The sequence below is a fragment of the Rhineura floridana genome, chromosome 2 (genome assembly GCF_030035675.1).
Source record: "Rhineura floridana isolate rRhiFlo1 chromosome 2, rRhiFlo1.hap2, whole genome shotgun sequence".
NCBI lineage: Eukaryota > Metazoa > Chordata > Lepidosauria > Squamata > Rhineuridae > Rhineura > Rhineura floridana.
The window spans coordinates 214,028,446-214,049,849 of NC_084481.1; the positions used below are offsets into that span (position 1 = coordinate 214,028,446).

At 41.4% G+C, this 21,404-nt stretch overlaps 1 long non-coding RNA gene across 1 annotated transcript; it reads left to right on the top strand.

The window, feature by feature from the left end:
* The first annotated feature begins 12 nt into the window (after positions 1 to 12).
* On the top strand, positions 13 to 21,161 carry LOC133377662 (uncharacterized). Its single transcript, XR_009760763.1, has 3 exons — positions 13 to 187; positions 19,475 to 19,552; positions 21,022 to 21,161. It is a non-coding gene; the product is annotated as an uncharacterized LOC133377662 (long non-coding RNA).
* Positions 21,162 to 21,404: the final 243 nt, after the last annotated feature.

A 21,404-nucleotide genomic window follows, 5' to 3' on the forward strand; every position in this document is an offset into this window, starting at 1 on the left:
CTCCCCTTGCTTCGTGATTGGCCAATCAGATGACCGGGGTACGTCTCTTCTCCGTGCCCCATCTCTGTTCAGGTTCCATTCCTGTTCCGCCTTGGATCAGGTTACCGGGGAGCGGTGCTTTTTTCCCTTTCAGCCAATGAGAGGGCTGCAAGGGAGCATTTCGAAAAAGCCAGGTACAAAGGGAAAGGTAAGAGCGCCGTGCCTTTCTTAAAGGGGCCACGCTCCCCACCCCGCCGCAGCCGCGCTCTGCCTATGAACAAAAGGAGGCTCCCCGCCCCTCCTCCCTCTCTTTTTCTCCCCCTCTTCTTTCTAAAAGTCACCTCTACTCCTAACCCAGAGTAGGGAAGAACTGCAGACACTGGAAACGTATGCATAGGGAAGGGAAACTGCCCCGCCGAGCGCAAGGGAAATAAAACCACATCCTCTGTTGTTGCGTGATGATATTATTGTTATTATTATTATTATTAGTTATTATTATTCCACATTAAACGCATCGGGTCTTTCTCGTTCTCTCCGTCTCTCTTTCTGTGCAAGCACTGGGGGTGGGGGGCTCCATGTTAAGGATAGCGTGTGGCATGGTTAAGTTTGATGGTGGGCAGACCCAACTTTTCTGCTTTCCGGATTCAGATCAGAAGAGAGAAAACATCCGAGCAGGCAGAAACAGGAGAATGGTGAAGAGAAGGGAGGAATATTTCACAGAATAGGGCTGAGTAACCACGTAGCGCCACGGGTGGGATTCTGACTCAAGAAAAAGGTACGCGCCCCACAACCCTTCGCAGGCTGTCTGAATTGTGGCTCCTTCGTGGGCCAGCATTCGGCATTAAGCTCCCAAGCCAAGAGGCAAGCTAATCAAAGCATTAAAAAACAGAACGGATCTACTCTGGAGCTTATGTATGTATGTACCGCGTTCAAGTCGATTCCGACTTATGGTAACCCTATGAATAGGGTTTTCATGAGGCTGAGAGGCAGTGACTGGCCCAAGGTCACCCAGTGAGCTTCATGGCTATGTGGGGATTCAAACCCTGGTCTCCCAGGTCATAGTCGAACACCTTACCACTACATCACACTGGCTCTGCAGTAGGCTATTTAATGATGTGTGCATTCATTCAATTAAGATAAACAATAAACAGAAACTTTTTTAAAAAATCTGTTTTGCTATTAATTTATCACAGGTAAAAGGTTAAATGCTGATAACATGATGCAAGTAAAAGGTTAACTACTGGGATACCCCCTGAATTCCACACCTGCTTGTCCACAAATTGTCAATGGCTACTAGCCACCATGGCTATGTTCTGTTTCTGTTATTGGAGGCGATATGCCTCTGCATGCCAGTTGATGGGAATCACAGTTGGGAGAGCGTTGCTGTCACACTCAGGTCCTGCTTTTGGGCTTCCCATAGGCATCTGCTGAGCCACTGAGAATAGGAAGCTGGGCCAGATGGGCCACAGGCATGATCCAGCAGGCTCTTCTTATGTACACAGAGAGAGAGGTTATGTACACAGAGAGAGAGAGAGAGGTGGAGAGAGGTGGAGATGAGACATTTTAGCTCCCTGGCAGAGCACAGAACCTGTGTAAAGATCACAGGTTCAGTCCTTGGCACTTCTAGTGAGAAGTGGCTATGAGACTGTGAGTTGGGAAGTTTAAATCTTGCCAAAGCTCAGTAGGTTATATTAGGTAAACTACTATTGGATTATGGGGATGAGGGAAGGGTAATAACAACAGTGGCCTGCCTTACAGGGGCCATTGTAAGGACTACTCATATATGTGAAATGCTCTGAACACTAGGAATGAGCTCTGTGTGGCTCTAGTCATCATAACCCTTCCCAGAGGAAGTAAGCAATGCTTTGTGTAAGTTCCCTGAATTACTTGACCTTGGGCACACTCAAAGCATTTGTACAGCATGGTCACAGGATCTGTGACTTTATCACCTTGGAGCTGGTGTAGTGCATTGGCTAAGAATGTGAGACATGAACCAGGAATTCCAAAGTGAGATTTTTACTTCAACTAGTAGCTTATTTGGTAGCCTTAAGGCAAGTCACTGTCTCTCAGTCTCAGTCCCTGCCAAGGACTTTTGCTTGAAGCTGCCTTAAGGGATGCTGTAAAGATTGCAAATGAAAAGAATACAGATGGCTTGCACAACATCCAGATTTTGAGGTGCTTTATAGTTGTTATTAGCCACCTCAAGATCTAGGTGCTGTAGAAAACATCATCATTTTATTATTATCATCCTGCCAACATGGATGTTGTTATAGATTTGCAATCATAGCAACTCTTACATGCAATCCTATGCTGCTTAATGGTTAACTACAGGGCCGTAAAAAAGGTCCGTTTCTCTTAGCTTTCATTTTTTTTAAAAAAAAATTAAGTTCCTAAGTGCTCTGGGTCAAAAGATATACACCAAAATATTACCCCCCCCCCAACTTCTGTTAAATGAGCTAGTAGCCAGCTGCTCCAGTCCCCACCCTTTCAGGTTTTTGGCCAATAAATGTGATTGATGAGGGAATTGTTGACCTAGATAATAGCTAGGACCGCTTGCAAGTGATAGGGCCTTTGATTCACCATTAAATTCCAGAAGAAGAAGAACCTCTTACAAGTGCTGAAAATAGCTGCCTTTACCTGCTTGTCTGCATATCATATGAGTTGAATAAGTGTATAGCTTTCAGCAGCAGCAGTGTGCTTGCCTGCTCGCTTTTACATGCTTAGAGTACACAGTATTTGTATTTGTGTGTGTTGGTAAGTTTTGTTTGTTCGTTCATTTGGTCTGTTGCTGTAAAATATCTGGCCTATGGAATGTTGCAATTAAAGCAAGGGAGGACTGCCTTTGTGCATGTCGCCCCCTCATGGCATGGTTTGTGAATATGACATGATATGTTTGCACCTTGCTATTCTTCCTGGCCCTCTCCCCTTTTATCTTTGCAACAGCCCTGTGAGGTAGGGTAGGCAGAGCTGGTTCAGTCAAGCTGCACAATTCTTTTTAGCTGCCCCTATCTTTATAATGTTATTTTAATGCTTAAATGTTATTTCATAATTATATAATTATCATTTTTGAACTAGCTATAACTGTTGTAAAATGCCTTGTGAGGGCAAGACCACTGAAAGGTGTTAAAATCTGTTAAATAAATACATCTTAAATAAAGACTGTGGATTCAAAACAACTGTTCATGTGTGTAATATCAATATTCAAGACTGGATTATTGCAATGCACTCTATGTGGGGCTTCCCTTGTACTTGACCCGGAAAGTGCAATTAGTGCATAATCCTGAGACTCTGTCAGCATATAACCCTTCTGCTCAGAGATCTTCACTGGTTGCCAATTTGTTACTGGGCCAAGTTCAAAGGGTTACTATTGTTATATAAAGCCCTTAACAGCTTGGGACCAGTTTACTTGCAAGAACGCCTTACCCCATATGTGCCCATTCGAGCACTTCATCTGCAGAACACATACTGCTACAGGTGCCACGTAACACTCATTCCATACTTGTAAGAAATCGTTCTTTTAGTGTGGCAGCACCTACTTTTTGGAATTCCTTGCCTATTATCATCAGGCAGGCATCTTTGCTATATTTCTTTCTATACCTGCTTAAAACTTTTTTGTTGAGGCAAGCCTATCCAGACACATAGATATTGATCTGTTTCGGTCTTTTTAGTTAGTAGCTGTTTTAATTGTGAAGGGAAACAACAGTGAGATGAGTGTACACATCTACCTTACCACCATCAGCTCTCTGAAAAACCCACTTTTCATCTTTCATCTCACCAATCAGAATATACTTGGGCACATTGCTAAAGTGCAGCCAGGACATTCATGTCATGTTAGAGATAAAAGGATGATTGTCAATGCTTATGATAAAATACATACATCCTGTTTCCACCTTTCTAAATCTGGACTTATCTATTGTATTCAGCAAGCTAACAAAGCCAATTCCTGTCTCTGTCTCATAGGAAATTGCATTTTTAATGTTTTTTTCTGTACTAATTTGTGACAGGGAAAAAAGGGCTGTTAATAAGCAATAGAACAAACATTCATATTTGGCCAGGGGACCTTCATTAAGCTGTAAGTGAAACGGATTTTTAATGTGCATGCCACACTAAACTTTTCATACCTATGTAAATATGACATCAAATCCTATCACATTCACTCACTCCTCTGTTAATCAGGGATGGGTTTACTGAGCAACACTTAATATGATAAGAATTGTAGAAAGCTCATAGGGCTGGATTTACCCTGCAGCATGATTTTTTTGAATTAATGGAAATTAATTCAGCCGTGGTTGGTCTGTCTGTGAGAAACAGTGGTACATTTTTCAGCATTCTATTTATTTCATATATATTTTTCCTTACTGTTATCTATTTTATGTTAGCAATATTTAAGCACAAATGTAGGTGTTAAAAAAACAGGGACTTAGGAATGTTCATATAAGATTTCAAACAACAGGACAATTTGCTCTCTTTGTATTGTTTTTGCACAATAAAGACACAGGTGTTGCATAGTTGTAGAAAGCCTTTTGCACAGGAGTCAAGGTCCTTGAGCGTAGTGCTATTTTTTATGTGGCAGATGCAATAGAGCATCAGTTCAAACTCGAATATTAGTCTTAATTTTTTTTATTTATATTTTTGGATCAGGTATGGTCCATAGTAAGCCACATTTGGATTAATGAGGCTGAAGGTCAAGTCCCAGTTCTGCTGTGAATCCATTGAGATGATTTGTATGTAACATTAAACCATGGTTTAGCTGCACTATGTGCATGAGCTGGAAGGAGCCCAAGTGAGATTCAAACTCATGTGCTCCTTCCTCCTTCCACGCTGCTAAAGCATTTAGGTTTGTTCTCACAGAATCTCAGCTTGTCGTGCCGTAAGAGCCAGTTTGTGACAACACAAATGCAATAACGATTGAAAAACCTTTTACAAATTAAAAAAGCTGTACAAGCAATCAGGACTAGCCTTAATAGTTACCAGAAACATTATTAATTGGTGCAATCAAATAATAGTAAATAGGTTTTAACTGCATTTGGCCCTGGCCTTGTATAAGGGAGGAGTGAGTATTGATGGTGCTATCGCAAACCATTTTTTACATTTTACTTGATTCAGGCTTTGTAGCTTTATTCAAAGAACAGATAGCTCATTATCACCATTAAATACTCACAGAAGTGTCATCTCAGTTACTACAGCATTTATAGTATTGCAATAATCACTTTAATAATTTCTGTGAATTAGTTAGACAATCAACAGCTTTTTCAGCACAATCCTTTACTCAGATTTAAGTCCCACAGAGTTAAATAGGGCTTACTCCATGTTAGTGGGGATAGGATTGCTGCCTTACAGAGCATTCATATCTATGCAGAAGTAAATCCTACTGAGTTAAATAGAATTTACTCCCTGATAAGTGTGTATTGGATATAGAATCTGCTTAGATTTCCACCATAGGATAGAGACATCTGATTGCATTTTGTATCATTGTTGCTGAACCCGCTTTGGACCCCAGTCTTATTAAACATACTCATTAGAAGTTCAGGTAAGCCTTACTGTACTCAGTAGAACAAATTCAGGTAAATATGTTTTAGGCTTAAAGAATGAACATGTATAGTATTGAGTAAGGATGTCAGCACACATGATAAGAGGAAAGTCAATGTGGAAAGCCTTGATAGGTTAAGCACTGGTTTTTTAAATATATTTCTGTATTAGCATGTGTGTTTTTAAAAAATGTTTCACATCAAGTCTGGAATTCTAAGTTGCACCTTTAACATTACTGAATTCTTACCAAAACATTCCCTCTACAGGACAAACTCAGTATTGCATGCAAGCAAACTCTTCCAAAGGCCCCAATTAATGCTGTTACGTTATTTACCTATACAGCAATACCTCAGTTAACAAATCCTTCAGGGGGTAATGCTTCTTTTAACAAAGTCTTTTTTGGGGGTGCGGGGGGCATGGCGGGGGGCACACTCTGACATAGTCAGAATGTGGCTCCTTGTCTGCTGGATTGTGGCTTTGCAGGCAGCTCTCTGACGTGTGACTGGAATGGCACTCCATGCCAGGTAACACAGGAACTTCAGGTGCCGTGTAAGCACTGTTTACTGCAGATGCATCTGCTCAAGTGAAGGGGAGGATGGCAGAGGGGGCCCCTGCCCCTTGCTTGCCTGCTTGCTTGAGTGAACAGAGAGGAGAACTGTGCTCACAGCTTTAGATTGCTATAGCAAGATGCCACATGATAATAGATAAAAGGCAAGGCGGGCATCCCTGGATGCATTTTGGAAGAAGCATTCAAGTGATCTGTATGCAAAGCTTACCTGACATTTCAGACATGCATATTGTTAGTTTTGCATAAAAGGTTTGCTGAAATATGTTGAACTGCTCTTCTTTTTTTGTGGTGTATCCCTATTCTTTCCATGTTATTCGTACCTCTGGTCCCAAAGTGTCTGTTAAAGACGTAATGTCCTGGAATGCATGTATTTCATTAGCTGAGGTATTACTGTACAGGTTATTTTTTCATAGAGCAAGGAAGGAGCAGGCAAACTGATGGTGCCACATCCACACCTCTCTTCCTTATTTTACAGACTGGTATGCCAGCTGTGTACAAGAGAAAGACATCAGCTTCCAGGCTCCACTGCTTTTAGCACACCTTAAACATGCTAAGCTATACAGTTGCATGTCCTTACATTTATTTATTTTATAATTTATTTATCATATATTAATCACATTTAAATCCTGAAGAAGAATCAAAGCATCCCCCTCCTTGTATCTCATTCAGGCACTAGCCTACTTAGCTTAACTAACAGCATCTGTGCATTATGCACCTTCTCAATATTCTTAGACCTATACATTTTTAAAAATTTAAACCCTATATCCCTAGAGGAGGAAGTGTGTGTGTAAGAGTAGCAATAATGACAATCTGAAATTTTAAGAAGAGTACTGGTGCAGATATAAACTTAGATATCACACACATTTCTCTATCCATCCAGACAAGCAAAAGCTCCTTTATCAGAGTGTGCCAGACAGTGAGGCTCGGAGGGTCATATTTCATAGAATCATAGAATAGTAGAGTTGGAAGGGGCCTATAAGGCCATCAAGTCCAACCCCCTGCTCCATGCCCCCAGGCCTGAGGTTCCCCAACCCTAATACAGATGGAAGCACTGGGCCCTGCTTCCTGTCTGGGCCACCAAGGCCCTTGTCCAGCTAAGATGTCTGCTACATCCTCTGTGCACACTAATATCAGAATATAGATAGATAGGTAGATGGATAGTCATCAGTGCAAATGTGCCATAGGTCAGATTTTTTATCAGTCAAAAAGCTATATATAGTGCCTTCACATTTGAAGCCATACAGAACTCCTTATCTCATGCTGACTTTCAGTGCAAATAATTAAACTTTCTTCTCATATTCAAGCTCTAGAGATCTGAGAGGCATCCAGAGAACAGAAGCTTTGATAATGTCAACATCCTCTCTGATGAGAAAACCAGATGGAGACAGTGTGATAGGAATACAGTCAAACCAAAACAGAACCAGCACATTGTCTTTGTAGGTCCTATAGCAAATTTCTGCATAAATGTATAAAATTACTCAACTTTGCATAAAATGATGTATGGATTGTAGCCACAGTAATAAATTATTTTCATCTAGTAGTGTTAAGCATTAGGAGTGCCTACAGAGCACTGATGAACTCTTAATAAGACCTGGATAGTATTTCATATGCTGTTAGTGAATATTATTGTGTGAGAGAATCTCTTTTTAATAGCTAAGCCAAGAGAGAGCCGCAAGTGGCACTAGAACCACATCATCCTTTTTTCAAGGTCTCCCTATATCTGCCAGCACAAATCTTGCGATCTGCAGAGAAGGCCCTTCTCAGGGTCTCACAAAATGAGCATAGCCCATTGTGTGGTGATGTGGGATAGGGTCTTCTTTGAGATAGTGTCCCAGTTGTGGAACTCCCTCCCCTTGGAGATCCAGCTATCTCGCTTTCCCCCTTTTGTGCAACAGCCTCAGGTGCAACTTTTCACCCAACCCTTTGTGAGAGGGGGATAGGGGAGGAATGTTGTTTGTTAAATCCATTGCAGAATTGTTGGGTACCCTCGAATGCTGAATATTCTGAGTTGATTGTATTGGTTTTCATTCAGTGATTCTTTGTTGTTTATATTCTTTTAGTTTTGATTTAAATATTTATACACTGCCCAAGGATCCTGTGTGATGAAGAGAGCTTTAAAAATGAAAATAAATACATAAATAAAATGTGACTGGTTTTAGTGCAACAGCAACTTGTCTCTTGGTGAGGCATCTTATTAAAGCTCCATATGCCTGTCACTTCATGATGTTGATTTTAGTTTTGTTTTTTCGCCACACTCATTTAAATCCAAGGCTCAGCCAGTCAGTTTATTTAAATACTGCATTTTCCACAGATTTGTGCTCAAAGTCGTTTACAAAAAAAATAGTCTAAATACAATACAGTAACCATCATAATAATATCACTACAGCAATAACGGTTCAACAATGAACAATTAATTTAAAATGTATCAGTGAAAATTAAGTGAGCATAAACCTTACCAAGAGACCAATTAATATCCCAAAGTAGCCCTAAAGCTAATGATAATGGTAATTAGCAACTTGCCCTTTCATATCTAGACTCAAAAGGCCGGAAGCTCCCTCACAGCGATAGCGGTATGTGTGAAGGGACAGAGCCACAGAGTCGCCCTTCTGACACAGGCATTGCTGCTGCTGACTGGTTGAGGCAGAGGAGGTCAGCTCCATACAGGCACCACCATTAATCTGGTTGTCCTTCCAGTGCAACTGTGCAACCCCAGCCTCATTGCCACGCCATTCAGGAAAGCACCAGCAACACCAGTATCCAGGAGGACAGCCCTGCCTTTACAGTTTGTCTAGCAGCTGCTCACTTATGAAGAGTAGAGTATGATAAGTGAGAGCATCCATCTCCTGATGTCCCTTCCTCTCCTCCTAAGGCCCAGTTAGACTCTAGTCTAGGTTGTCTAAGCCGAGATATGACTATTATGGTTACTGTTTAATTTTATGCAGCACCATAAATGATGCTGTACTAAATGCAGAACTATAACAATTCCAGTCTAGGAACTTCAGGCCTTGAACCGGGAACCTGATGCTTATTTAGCACATGTACCTATACAGTATTCTTCTCCTTGCTGGGCTGATGGCAGCTTTTGGAGGAGGGAGCAGAAATTATTTAGATCAGGGAAATGGAATGGGGAAAGAGTTTTACCTGCTTTCTCACAGCACCACTGATCCAATCAAATTCTGAATCCCCTGAACCTGTTTTAAAGTGTTGTTGCTTTTTAACACCTGAGATGTAACTTATGTCGCTTGTGCCATGTGTGGTTTGGTTCTATAACCAGCTGCCTTTTGTGGGAGAGAGTAGGAAAGGGAGAGAGACAGATGAAGATACCGTCACATGGCTGCTCAACGTCTTTCATGGTTTTCATTTTCAAACTGTGAAATTTTTAATGGAATGAGTATATTTTATTATTGTTGTTGTTGCGCTGTGTGTAGTTGTGTTGCTTAATTTTGTTTAAAAGCAGCAGCACAGCAGCAGAGAGTAACAGCAGATGTTGAAATGCGAGTGTGCCAGCGTGTGCGTGCGTTTGCCAAAGAAAGCAGGCTTTTACCCTGCAACAGCATCACTGAGACTGGAGACTTAGTAAAATAAGAAAAGCTACTTTATTTAGAGAAATACATAGTAGATAGAAAAGGCATACCTAGTTCTAACTAACTAGCTAAGTTGGAGGCATAAGTCCCAGGTGTAGGAGTCAGCCCCATGCTCGGAGAGAGAGCAGAGACAAAGGGATGTCTCCTCTCTCACGGACAGCCAGAGAAGAATGGAATGGAAAGGGTGGAAGGAGGAGGGGCAGGTAAGCTTCCCTAAAGGTGTCACAGTCTAGCGACAGAAGGAAGTCAGTCAGAGCATCACAGGTAAAGGTAAACAAGCCTATCCATCTGGAGGACCCTAGCTCTATCTTCCTTCTGGAGCACAAACAAAAGAACAAAACAGGAGTTGCTCTTGCCCCACTTCCAACAATTGTGACTCACTTTGGGGACTCTGATAATTCCCCCCCCCTTAAATACGGCTTTTCTGCCTCCGATGTCTTGAAATGGTTCACATACAACATTTTCTCCAAAATGTGGCCATGCCTCATGTTGTTTAAATGTGAATCACATTCTTTCTCGTAGGATTAAAGACAGTTGTAGTCTCGGTAGAATCTGTGGTATTTTTTACCTGTTCTTCACCGAGAGCATCAATGATGCTTGCAATTGTGATGCTATTTCTCCTTCTAAATTTGCTGGTCAAACTTCAGTATATGTTTACTGAAGTACATATCACATACCATATACTTCTCACAAGTATACATCACATACTTATCAGGTCTACAACTTGTCAGGACACACCAGGACTCAGATGTCAGTCCTGATGAGACCACCTCTGAAGATGAGCAGCAGCAGGATCCTGGCCACTAGCACAAATGAGGATCCTGAGGACTCAGTACCACCTAGGGTTGCCAGGTTCAGGGCCTGAGACTGATCCTATATCTTTAGGAGAAGAGTGAGTTAGCCAAGTGCAGGTGTTCTTGCAACACTGTATTGGGAAAAACCACAAGGTGGAATTCTCCCTTCCCCCTGCACAACTTCCACCTTGTGGTTTTTCCCATTACAGTGTTGCAAGAACACCTGCACTTGGCTGACTTTCTCTTCTCCTAAAGATACAGGATCAGTCTCAGGCCCTGAACCTGGCAACCCTAGTACCACCTGAGGCAAAGCCTGAGCCTGACTCCCCAGAAGACAACCTGTCCAAAAGGGCTCCAATACTGCAGATTCCACTTGCTCCTGTGTCAGAACCTTATCTCAGCTCAGGGGACACACATATCTATCTTCTTCAGAACCTCAAAAACAATCATGATGGTGGGTCTTGGCCAACATTCCATTCCAGGAATGTAGTGCCCAATAGATGTCATGACCCCAGAGTCCAGACTTTTAAGCATCAAGCTTTCAAACTTATCCTTCTGGCAGAGCAAAAAAATAAAAAAGATAGAAGAAACATGTCCATGCCTGGTTTTTCACAACCTAGATAGTTTGAGGAATATAGAAAATGGCCTGAAGATGTGAGGCAGACCTGGGGAACCTAAGACCCATGGGATCAAATGTGGCCCTCCAGGCCATTCTGTCTGGGCTTCGGGACTCTCCCCAGGCCATGCCTCCTCCCAAGGCCACATGCCTTCTTCTCAGGCCCCATGTTTCACCTGTCATGCTCCATGCCCTCCTTGAATGATTTTGCAGAGCTGAAAGTGTTCTTGAACTGTGATAACACCTTTTACTTGCCTGGATGGAGAGAGGTGTATATAGGAACCTCTGACTTTGGCTATCTTTTTTGTTTTAACAACCCTGAACAAACTAGTATCATCAGCAAACTTAGCCACCTCACTGCTCACCCCTAACTCTAGATCATTTATGAACAAGTTACAAAGCACAGGTCCCAATACCAATCCTTGGGGGACTTCATGTAGCTAAGGGGGAAAGGAGGATAGTGTAGCTTGTTCTAGAGAAGTAGCAATTACATCATCTGCAGGGTAAAGGATGGGCCCTTCTTGCTTTCGCAAGTGAATGAGGTGATAATGCTGCTTTCAGGTTTTCCTGCTGCTGTGACAGATTATCATAAAATTAAAGAATGAGAAAGATAATCAAGCAGAGTCTAGATATTTCTCTCTTTTTCTGGATTCCTATGCAAGATTGTTTGCATTTGTAATGCAAAGCTAATGGTTGCATTTCAGCTAGCTGGAAATCTTTTGTTACAGCTCAATGTGTTTTACAAGTGCAGTTTATTCTATAAACATCTGTTCTACAACTGTCAGCTGTTATGCTATGTTCTGCTGCTTTTTGAGGGGTGCATGCTTGTATGTGTATATAAGGATCAACTCAGTTTGCATTTTTGCATTCTCCTGGGCGGCAGGCTGTAGGGGCCATTATGAGCTCTTTCACATCAAAATTTACTGCTGCACCTCTGAATGTAGCTAGCTAACAAAAGGCTCTCATATTGCCTGAGCAGGTTGTGCTGTTGATCTTATCCATTTCCCAACACTCTTACTGTTCTCAGCCTTTGAGACAACTAGTCCCATAAAATTGATCACCTTTATATTTTCTGTGTCTCCCATAAAAAGTACAGCACCTATGTTACAAGAACAGTGCTAAATTTCTAAAATGACAGATAAATATCAGCTCTCAGGCCTGCTGATCTGAACATCTGTATCTTAATGCTCGATAGGATGGGGCTTGTTGGAAGTTATTTATTTATTTATTGTACTTATATACCACCCCATAGCCGAAGCTCTCTGGGCAGTTTACAGTAACTATTTACTCAGTGGCTTGGGGAAAATGGACAGGGTACATTGTCAAGAAATACTCCTTACCTAATTATCACTTCAAGTATTCCAGGGCTGATAATAGGCACTGAAGACACATTCCAGTGCAAAATTGTAGTGAGCTTGTTATAGGTCAGATTCATCTCTGGATGGGAATTAGTTTTTCACACCTTGATATAATTAGCATGTGAATTCTTGTTCATGTATTTGCATCTGTTGAAAACGTTGGGAATCTGTCCATTGATTTGAACAAGTGCAGTGTGACACCCTTTACTTATATATGTATTTACCACATTTGTATGCTGCAGTTCATCCTAGGAGTTCATAGTGTTCACGCCAGCCCTGCAAGGTAGATTAGGCAGAGAGACAGTGACAGTCAGGGCTTGAACTGGGAATCCTGTCCTGAGACTGGGATCTAGCAAAATGAACTTCCTTAGCCTGCTTGTGCTTAGATTTTAAAAGCTTTCTTCAGGCATATGAGGGAATAGGGTTATGTAACATTCACCCCTGTGATTGGCAGTCAGTAGGAAACTTCAGGATTGGGCAGGCCTACTATAAATACCAGAAGCCTGGCTTTCAACCTTTGTCTTGTCGTCAGAGCAGTAATGTCTGCACTTGATTATCCCTCTTCTAGCTTCCTTAGCATTGCCAGTTTTCACAGCTTCTACCCCCCCACACTCCATTTAGGGAGGGATCGTATTTCTCTAGTGGACAGTGGCAACTGATGACTCCATGTCAGTGGGGCAGTGGAATCCATTCCAGGTTTTAGTTCGAACTTTCAAGGAACTGTCCAACGAAGCATCATGGACAGCTCCTTGAAAGTTCAGACTAAAATCCAGAGCAGATTCCACTGCCCCTCTGACATGGAGCCACCAGTTGCCACTGCTGGTAGGGCATATGTTGCACATGCAAAAGGCCCTTGGCTGAATTCTTGGTAACTCTAGTTAAAAGGATCAGGTAGCAGGTGATGGGAAAGACTTCCTGAGACCCTGGATAATCAGGTGGACAAACAACCCTACCTGGCATAAGGCAGCTTCCTATGCAGTGGAGGCTAGTCCATTAGAACAAATTTTATTTATTTATTTATTTGATTTGATTTATATCCCTCCCTTCCTCCCGGAAGGAGCCCAATGGGACACTGCCCAACCAACCACAGTTTTGACTCCTCCCAGTCCACCTGTCTTTTTACTTACAACCCGTCTAGAGGGTGGCCCTGGCTCTCTGCTTCTTCCTCAGTCTCTGTTTTGCCTTTATGGAATTCAGCAGGACGAGGCAAAAGAATTAGTTGGCTCCATCTGTTATTTATTTATTTATTTATTTATTATTTGATTTATATCCCCCCCTTTCTTCCCAGCAGGAGTCCAGGGAGGCAAACAGAAATGCTAAAAACACTTTAAAACATCATAAAAAGACCTTAAAATACATTAAAACAAAACAACGTTAAAAACATTTTTTAAAAAAGCTTTTAAAACATCTTTTTTTAAAAAAAGGGTTAAAAACATATTATTAAAGAAAACATATTAAAAGCAATTCTAACACAGATGCAGACTGGGATAGGTCTCAACTTAAAAGGCTTATTGAAAGAGGAAAGTCTTCAAAAGGTGCGGAAAAGATAACAGAGATGGTGCATGCCTAATATTTAAGGGGAGGGAATTCCGCAGGGTAGGTGCCGCCACACTAAAGGTCCGTTTCCTATATTGTGAAGAACGAACCTCCTTATTGGCTCTACCACCACCTACTGCTAGTCTCCTTGCCTTCTGGTCTACCAGTCCCAATGGGCACTAGCCACCACTCTTCCTTTATTTCCAGTTCCAACTTCCAACTGTTGACATTAGGGACCCCAAACTGGAAAGCATATCCTTCTAAGCCTAGATCTAGACATGGCTACCCCCAGCCCCAGCTTGTCCCTAGGCTATCAAGTGAGCTTTGTGACTAACAACCTAGTTTTCCAACACCTATCCTTTATTTGAACCTGGGTCATGAGTAGATTACTGATTTAAATTAAACTTCCTTCCAGGTGGCATTAAACCCACTACTGGAATTAACTTCCTTGTAAATCAGTACAACACACTCAGGGCTAAATTTCTTCAAAAACCATACATCATGTCCTTTTTAGACGTTTGCTCACATCTTTTTGCTACTGACACACCAGACATCTGCTGCTGACGGGGGAACTGCACATCTCAAGGGACCAGGGTAATGATGACATATGAGTCTTTCATTCTGAAGCTCCTGGTTCAAATCCACACAAACCTGGCAGTGACTGAATACTCTTATCATCTGACAGCTGTTAACTAGCCAAATGAAATTACTTAGTGTTTTCAGTCCACTGGGGACAGATGTCAGTACCAGAATAGCCTCTACCAACACCATGAGAAATTCAATTAGCAGGGTCATCCAGAAAGCGAGTGCACAGACCTGGCAAATGGTGGCATGTATTTTCCCCGACCTCTCTGCTTGAGTGGGGTTGTACCTGTTTATAATGGTTATGAATTGTTTCTATTTCAGGAGATCAGTCCATAACAGAAAAATCATGGATGGAAGTACGTTTCCTCTTTGTGTGTGAAGGCATATTTTTGTCTCCAAACAAGGTTCAATCAGCTTTGCAATCAGTTTCAGAACTATATGGGTATTTGAGAAAAGGGGGCTTCTGAACTGTTTGCTAGAGGCAGCAAAAAATAACATTGACTACTTTTCAGAAGTAAAATGACAGGATAAGGGTGAGCTATATTGTACAAGCCTAATGCATCTGTCTGTCTGTCTGTCTATCTAGTCAGACTGTGCCCATTCTGAAAATGCTGACATTTGCCATCCACTTGTCATACTATTTCCCACAATGGCTCACCAGATACCTATGGAAAGCCCAAAGCAGCACATGAGCTCAATAACCCTCTCTCACTGTTGTTTTCCAGCAACTAGTATTCAGAGGGGTGCTGCATCTGATCCTTGAGATGTGCTCCGTGGACCATTCAGGTGGTCCATGGCATGTTGGTGGATTTATATCCTGCCCTTCCTCCCATCGCGTTACATATTTGTATTGATTTTTAATCCATCGCATTACATATTTGTATTGATTTTTAATTGTATCTTTATTGCTGTTTTATTTTGTATATTGTATTTTATTGTGTAACAATTTGAGTTCAATTCTATGGAAGCAGCAATAAAAATAAATTTAAAAACCATACAGCATCTAGCACAATGCAGTATAATTGCTACAACAGGCAGAAAAATCTTCAGGTGGTCTGCCAAGACCTTCAGTGATTTTCAAGTGATCTGGTGGGGGGAAAGTTTGCGAACCGCTGGTATACAGCCATGATGAATAGCAGCTATTGATAGCCTTAGAGACATTAATTGGTTTAATCCCCCTTTTAAAAGGCATCTAAGTTGGTGGACATCACATTTTGAAGCAGTGCCTTTCATAGTTTAACTATGTGCTATAGGAAGAAGTACTTTCCCCAGAAGCAGAAAAAAATCTATAAATTGCCACAATCATTGTAACCTTTTTTGGGGGGAGTTCCTCCAGCTCCATGATCATTTTGGTTGCCTTTTTTCTGTACCTTTTCCATTTCTACAATATCCATTTTCAGATGTGGCAATCCAAATTGTACACTGTATTCCAAGTGTGGTTGCACCATAAATTTATAAAATGGCATAATAATATTAGCAGTTTTATTTCTGATTTCTTTCCTAATGATCCCTAACATGGAATTTTCCTTTTTCACATTTGTAGAGTCCATTAACATGAGTTTTCCAATCTTACTCTTTAGCCAGCAGGTTGAAGCTTACATGAATCTAAGGTAGAACCTCTAAATCCTCAAGACAAAGCAAAGAAACAAAAACCCAGGAATATTTTTCACACAAAAAAATATGGGTTGGGGAAAACAGAAATTCAGCCATATCATACAATAATAAGAGGTAGGGTTGTTACAGGTGTACAAGTCTCACAAAAGGATCTACATAATGGCATTTATAGAGGGACAGAGAAGGCCCTTCAGGGAGATGTCCAGATTCCAACACCAACCAGTAAATGGAGAGAAAAGAGGGCATCTACCGATTGGGATGAGGTATAGAGATTGAGAAGAGCAAGTGAGACCATCATCTTATCACACCCCATTTAGGGCTTTGTATGCTAGTACTAATTCCTTGAATTGGCCCCTGTAGCTCACTGGCAGCCAGTGTGGTGCTTTCAGGATGGGTGTTACATGGTCACATTGGGCTGCCCCACTTACCAGTCTAGCAGCTGCATTCTGCATTAGCTGCAGCCTCTGCACGGAGAACAAATTAAAATGCTGCTCTGTTGACTGGGCAAAGTAAAAAAGGCCAGGTTCCTTGAATCATGAATACCAGGCCTGGCCAATTCTGAGGCTTCAGTTTCAACACTGGACACCTAAAAAGGCCTCTGGTCCTTGGGTCCATATTGACTGTGGTAGCTCAGTAGGATAAATCTCAGCTTCCCTGTTCAAACCCTGGAGTCCATGACAATATGACAGCAACCATGAATGCAACCATGACTAAATTCACACCATACATTTACTTCACTAATGTAGTTTGTGAAGGGTGCTGAGAGTTGTTAATGGACTGCCTTCAAGTCGATCCCGACTTATGGCGACCCTATGAATAGGGTTTTCATGGTAAGCGGTATTCAGAGGGGGTTTACCATTGCCTTCCTCTGAGGCTGAGAGGCAGTGACTGGCCCAAGGTCACCCAGTGAGCTTCATGGCTGTGTGGGGATTTGAACCCTGGTCTCCCAGGTCGTAGTCCAACACCTTAACCACTACACCACACTGGCTCTGAGAGTTGTTAGGAGACCCCTTATTCCCCTCATAAACCTATGATTCTCAGAGTTCTCTGGGAAGAGGGATTTATTGTTAAGCAACTTGGGGAATTGTAGCTCTGTGAGGGAAATACTCCTAATAACTCTCAGCACCCTTCACAAACTCCCGCTCCCAGGATTCTTTGGGGGAAGCCGTGCCTGTTTCAAGGGGAATAATAGTGGAATAACTACATGGTGCGAATGTGGCCCATGTCTGAAACAAAAGCCCACTAGGTGGAGCCCAAGCAAATTGTCTCACTCTTCCTTTCTTTCCAGCAAAGAAAGTCCTTCCTATGGTGAAATGTAGGTCAGGAGTATTCTTTTTCAGGGCAGAGCATGTTCCAAGCAATTAATTCTGAAAATATTTGGACAGCTAATGAAAATGTTAATTTTCCTTTAGTCTTTAGCTGTCTGCTTGCTAATTTATTGGCATAGCAAGCCTTTAAATCTCTCTCCTTTTGCCAGTACCTATCAGTAGTTCCTTTCCCTTCTACCCCCACTCCACACCCCTCTGAATAACTGCTGAAAACAATGTCTCTGAGGGACCATGCAAGGTTTGATGGATGTTATTTAAGAGCTGGCTGGCCTGTGCTGGATGAAAGCAATTCATGATACAAGGGTTGACATCAGATCTCTCACAACACACACAGCTGTGGAAGAGATATCTCCTATTTGTCACAAGAATAATGTTAAAGAGCTCAAAGGCAACTCTTAAATCACCCAGTACTAGAAAATAAGGGGAGACAGCTAGGCCTTTCCATATAAAGATCAAAGAACAATGGAGACACAGTAGCCATTTATAGAAGGCCTCACTTTCATCCACTCTGTGTGTGACTAACATTGTGACCTTTGTCCCTACGGAGCAGTTCAAATGTAAACCAGGGTAAGTAGAACAAGTCAACAGGTTAGCTAAAGGAAAAACAGAGTAGGTGAAATATAGTCCAAATGTCTGCCTCATGCACAAAGATGAAAGAGGACTCAGGCTAAATCACTGACATAATAGGGCTTCAGAGGCTTCCTGACTCATTGGATGCTGGTTAAAGGCCTTTGATGACATTTTCCAGCAAAAAGAGTTCCATCATTGTGTTAGGAAGCAGTGTTCTGTTGATTGTGTTTGTGTCCCTTGCTATTTCCTTTTGTTGGCAATTACACTTAGGAAACTGATGTCATCTCAGGAAAGTGGGACAAGGATTCAGGGAAGTGACAGGCAGAAGGGTGGCCAGGTAGGTGGGAAGGAAGGGCTCCCAGAAAACAGGGAAGCCCTCACAAAGAAAGGCAAGGCAAGGACCCAGACAAAGAACCCAGAGTTGTCTCAGTATGTTTATCTAGGAACAAGTCAGTGAGATGAGATCCACTGGGCTAGCATTACATTTGGGCTAGCATTGCCTCTCTTGACTATCCATCCTGCAAATGGGTGACTCACAGCCAGTGACGCACTCTTGTTGAGTTTTATTTATAGGCTAGGAAGTACTGGAAGCATAGTAGTGAAAGCATGGCTTTCTTATTTATTTATTTTAAAAATTATACCATTTAATGTAATAAAACAGCTTATATTATGTAATAAAACCTCTTTTCTATGGCATTTTAATCTAACTTTAAATTTGTTTTAAGTTTGCTGTAATTGATTTTAGATTTCTTATCCTCTTATATGTTTTTGTTGTATCATATTATGGAATTTTTGTATATATTTGTACTCTTGTTGTACACCGCCCAGAGAGCTATGCTAGTGGGGCGGTATAAAAATCTAACAAATAAATAAATAAATAAAATAAAAACAATATAAATATAACAATGGCCCTCAGTAAAGCTTCCTAAAAACCAAACTATATATCACACATAAATCTGAGCAGTGTACAAAACAGAGCAAAAGTTTTGAGTCAGAGTCCAGGAAAGCTTGGATAAATGTGTAAGTTTTTAAGAAGTGTTTAAAGGTCATTCCTGTTTCTGCCCCACAAAGGAGGCATTCCAAAGAGTGGATGCTATCACCAAGAAGACCCACTTCCATGTTGTCAATAAATGGCAATCCCTGTGTTCATAGAGCTACCAACAGGGTCTTAAAAATCGGCTTGGTCTATACAGAGGAAGGTGGTCTGTGGCACTGGCAGTACATGACCCAGCATGTACTTTTAACCTCAGCCTACAATTTGAGTCCCATTTATCATTTTTGCTTATATTATTTTATAAAAATTTGCTTTGTATACCTGCCTGCTTTTCTGTCTCTCTTGTTTTTCCAATCTATCCAGTTTAATCTTTATTGCTTCTTTCTCTCTCATTCACTTTCCCTCTCCCTTTCTAAAAGATGGGCATGGTGCTGCTGGGACAACTTACCTTAAGTCAGACTGTGAGTCACAGCCTGCCTGTTGAAGACCATTTAACAGTAAGGCAACCAAAATACATATGTTTTTGCCTAGGCTTTCCCTAACCCATAAGATTGTATCCCATTATTAGTGAATGTTTGTTTTTACCTGTTTTGATAATGCTGTTTTACTGGGTTTTATGATGTATCTCTTTTTTATTATACTGTTGTATTGTTTTTATATTGTATTTTTATACTGCTTAGAGATTTTCTTTAGATATCAAGCGGTTTTGAAATGCTTTTTAATTAAGACAAAAAATAAGTTAATCTATGCATGTACAAGTTGTGATTATGGAGAAGCTGCAGCCAACACAGGCAACAGTAGTTCTGAATAAACAACTAAGTAGACAAGTAAGACAGCCAGACAAGTAAGCATCACAGAATTATAGAATTGGAAGGGATCTTGGAGGTCATCTACTCCAACCACCTGCTCAGTGCAGGATCTCAATGCAGCTGCAACTGCAACATCCCTGACAAATGGACATCCAGCCTCTCCTTAAATTCATCCATGTACAGTTTACTAGCTGCTTGTGCAAGCCTCCGTTTTCAGAACATTACCACCATCGTAGACAAGCTCACCCTCTAAACTTCCTAAAGCTCTCCCCTCCAGTTCTACATGCAAAAGAAGAATAGAGTTTTCAGAATAACTTTATTCAACCATGCTGCAAAATTATATAAGTTGAAGGCCTTTTCCCCAGTTAACAATACAGTTAATAAATCTGAAAAGGTCTCATTAAGCAGTTGGTATCACAAAAAGAACCAGAGTGGGCACTCCCCTCCTTCCCAGTCACATAACACAAACTTTGTCTATTATCATGCAATTCCCATAGTTCTCCCTGCAAACAGTTCCCATTCAGAAGCACTCTTTAAAGACAGGGATAAAAATGATCACTGAATAGAGGCTTCAACAGGAAAACTTCTAGATAGTTCTGTGCGTTGTTTACTGCCAGTAAATATATCTTAATAAAAGCTCAAGGCCAAGATTCTTAGCCAGCATCTTCTTAAAACAGTTTCCAAAACCTAAAACCTTAATTCAATATAGCTTAGTGAAGTCTATGGCAGCAGTTGGATGTTTATTTTAGCTGTCACTGTATGTGAAATTTAATCCACTTTCAAGAACCTCTAGAAAAGGAAAATTCTTGGCATTACATGCACACACTGCTTTGAAAATAGTCCTGAATGTCCGCTAAAGCATCTTTGGGGGTGGGGTGTCCCAATCCACTCTAATGAATGATTCATCATGGGATTCTTTGTAGCACAGCTAAACTACAAGAAAGCATTCCAAAATCTGTGAAGGACTCCATTTGGTTGCAGCATGCTCACAGATGCTGTGAAATATGCAGTCTGTTTAATGTCAGGGCTGATTCGGTTGGTACTTTCCCTGCAGATATTGGCATTATTCTGATGACTGTATTCAGAGGAAAACTGTATTCTGTAGAATGACTTTAGGAGTTGACTCTGGAATAACCACACTTTGTTGTTTTTTGCAGGGTGCCTGTACACATCTACATTTTACTTTTTACAGTGGAATCTACACAACGTCATCATTCAACTGTTCTTCTCTCTTTTCCCTCTATTTCTTCAATTTCTTCTTAGACTACAACATTTTGTTTAAAAAAAATTAGAACACTAGTGCAATATAAACAACTGTAGATCACCTTAGCACTACTATTCTGCTCCTTGGCCAGCCCCCTTGCTGTTCCGGAGCCCTCACTGAAGTGACTCCAATGGTGGCATTCAATTGGTTTGGAAGGGATTGGGGGATGTTCAGTCAATCAAAATGGTGGCTGGCAGTTACTGCCTCAGCTGCTGGTACTTTGGGCACTCTTGCTCCATATTCCATCCGCTCCAGCCTGTCAACCAGCTGCCTAGG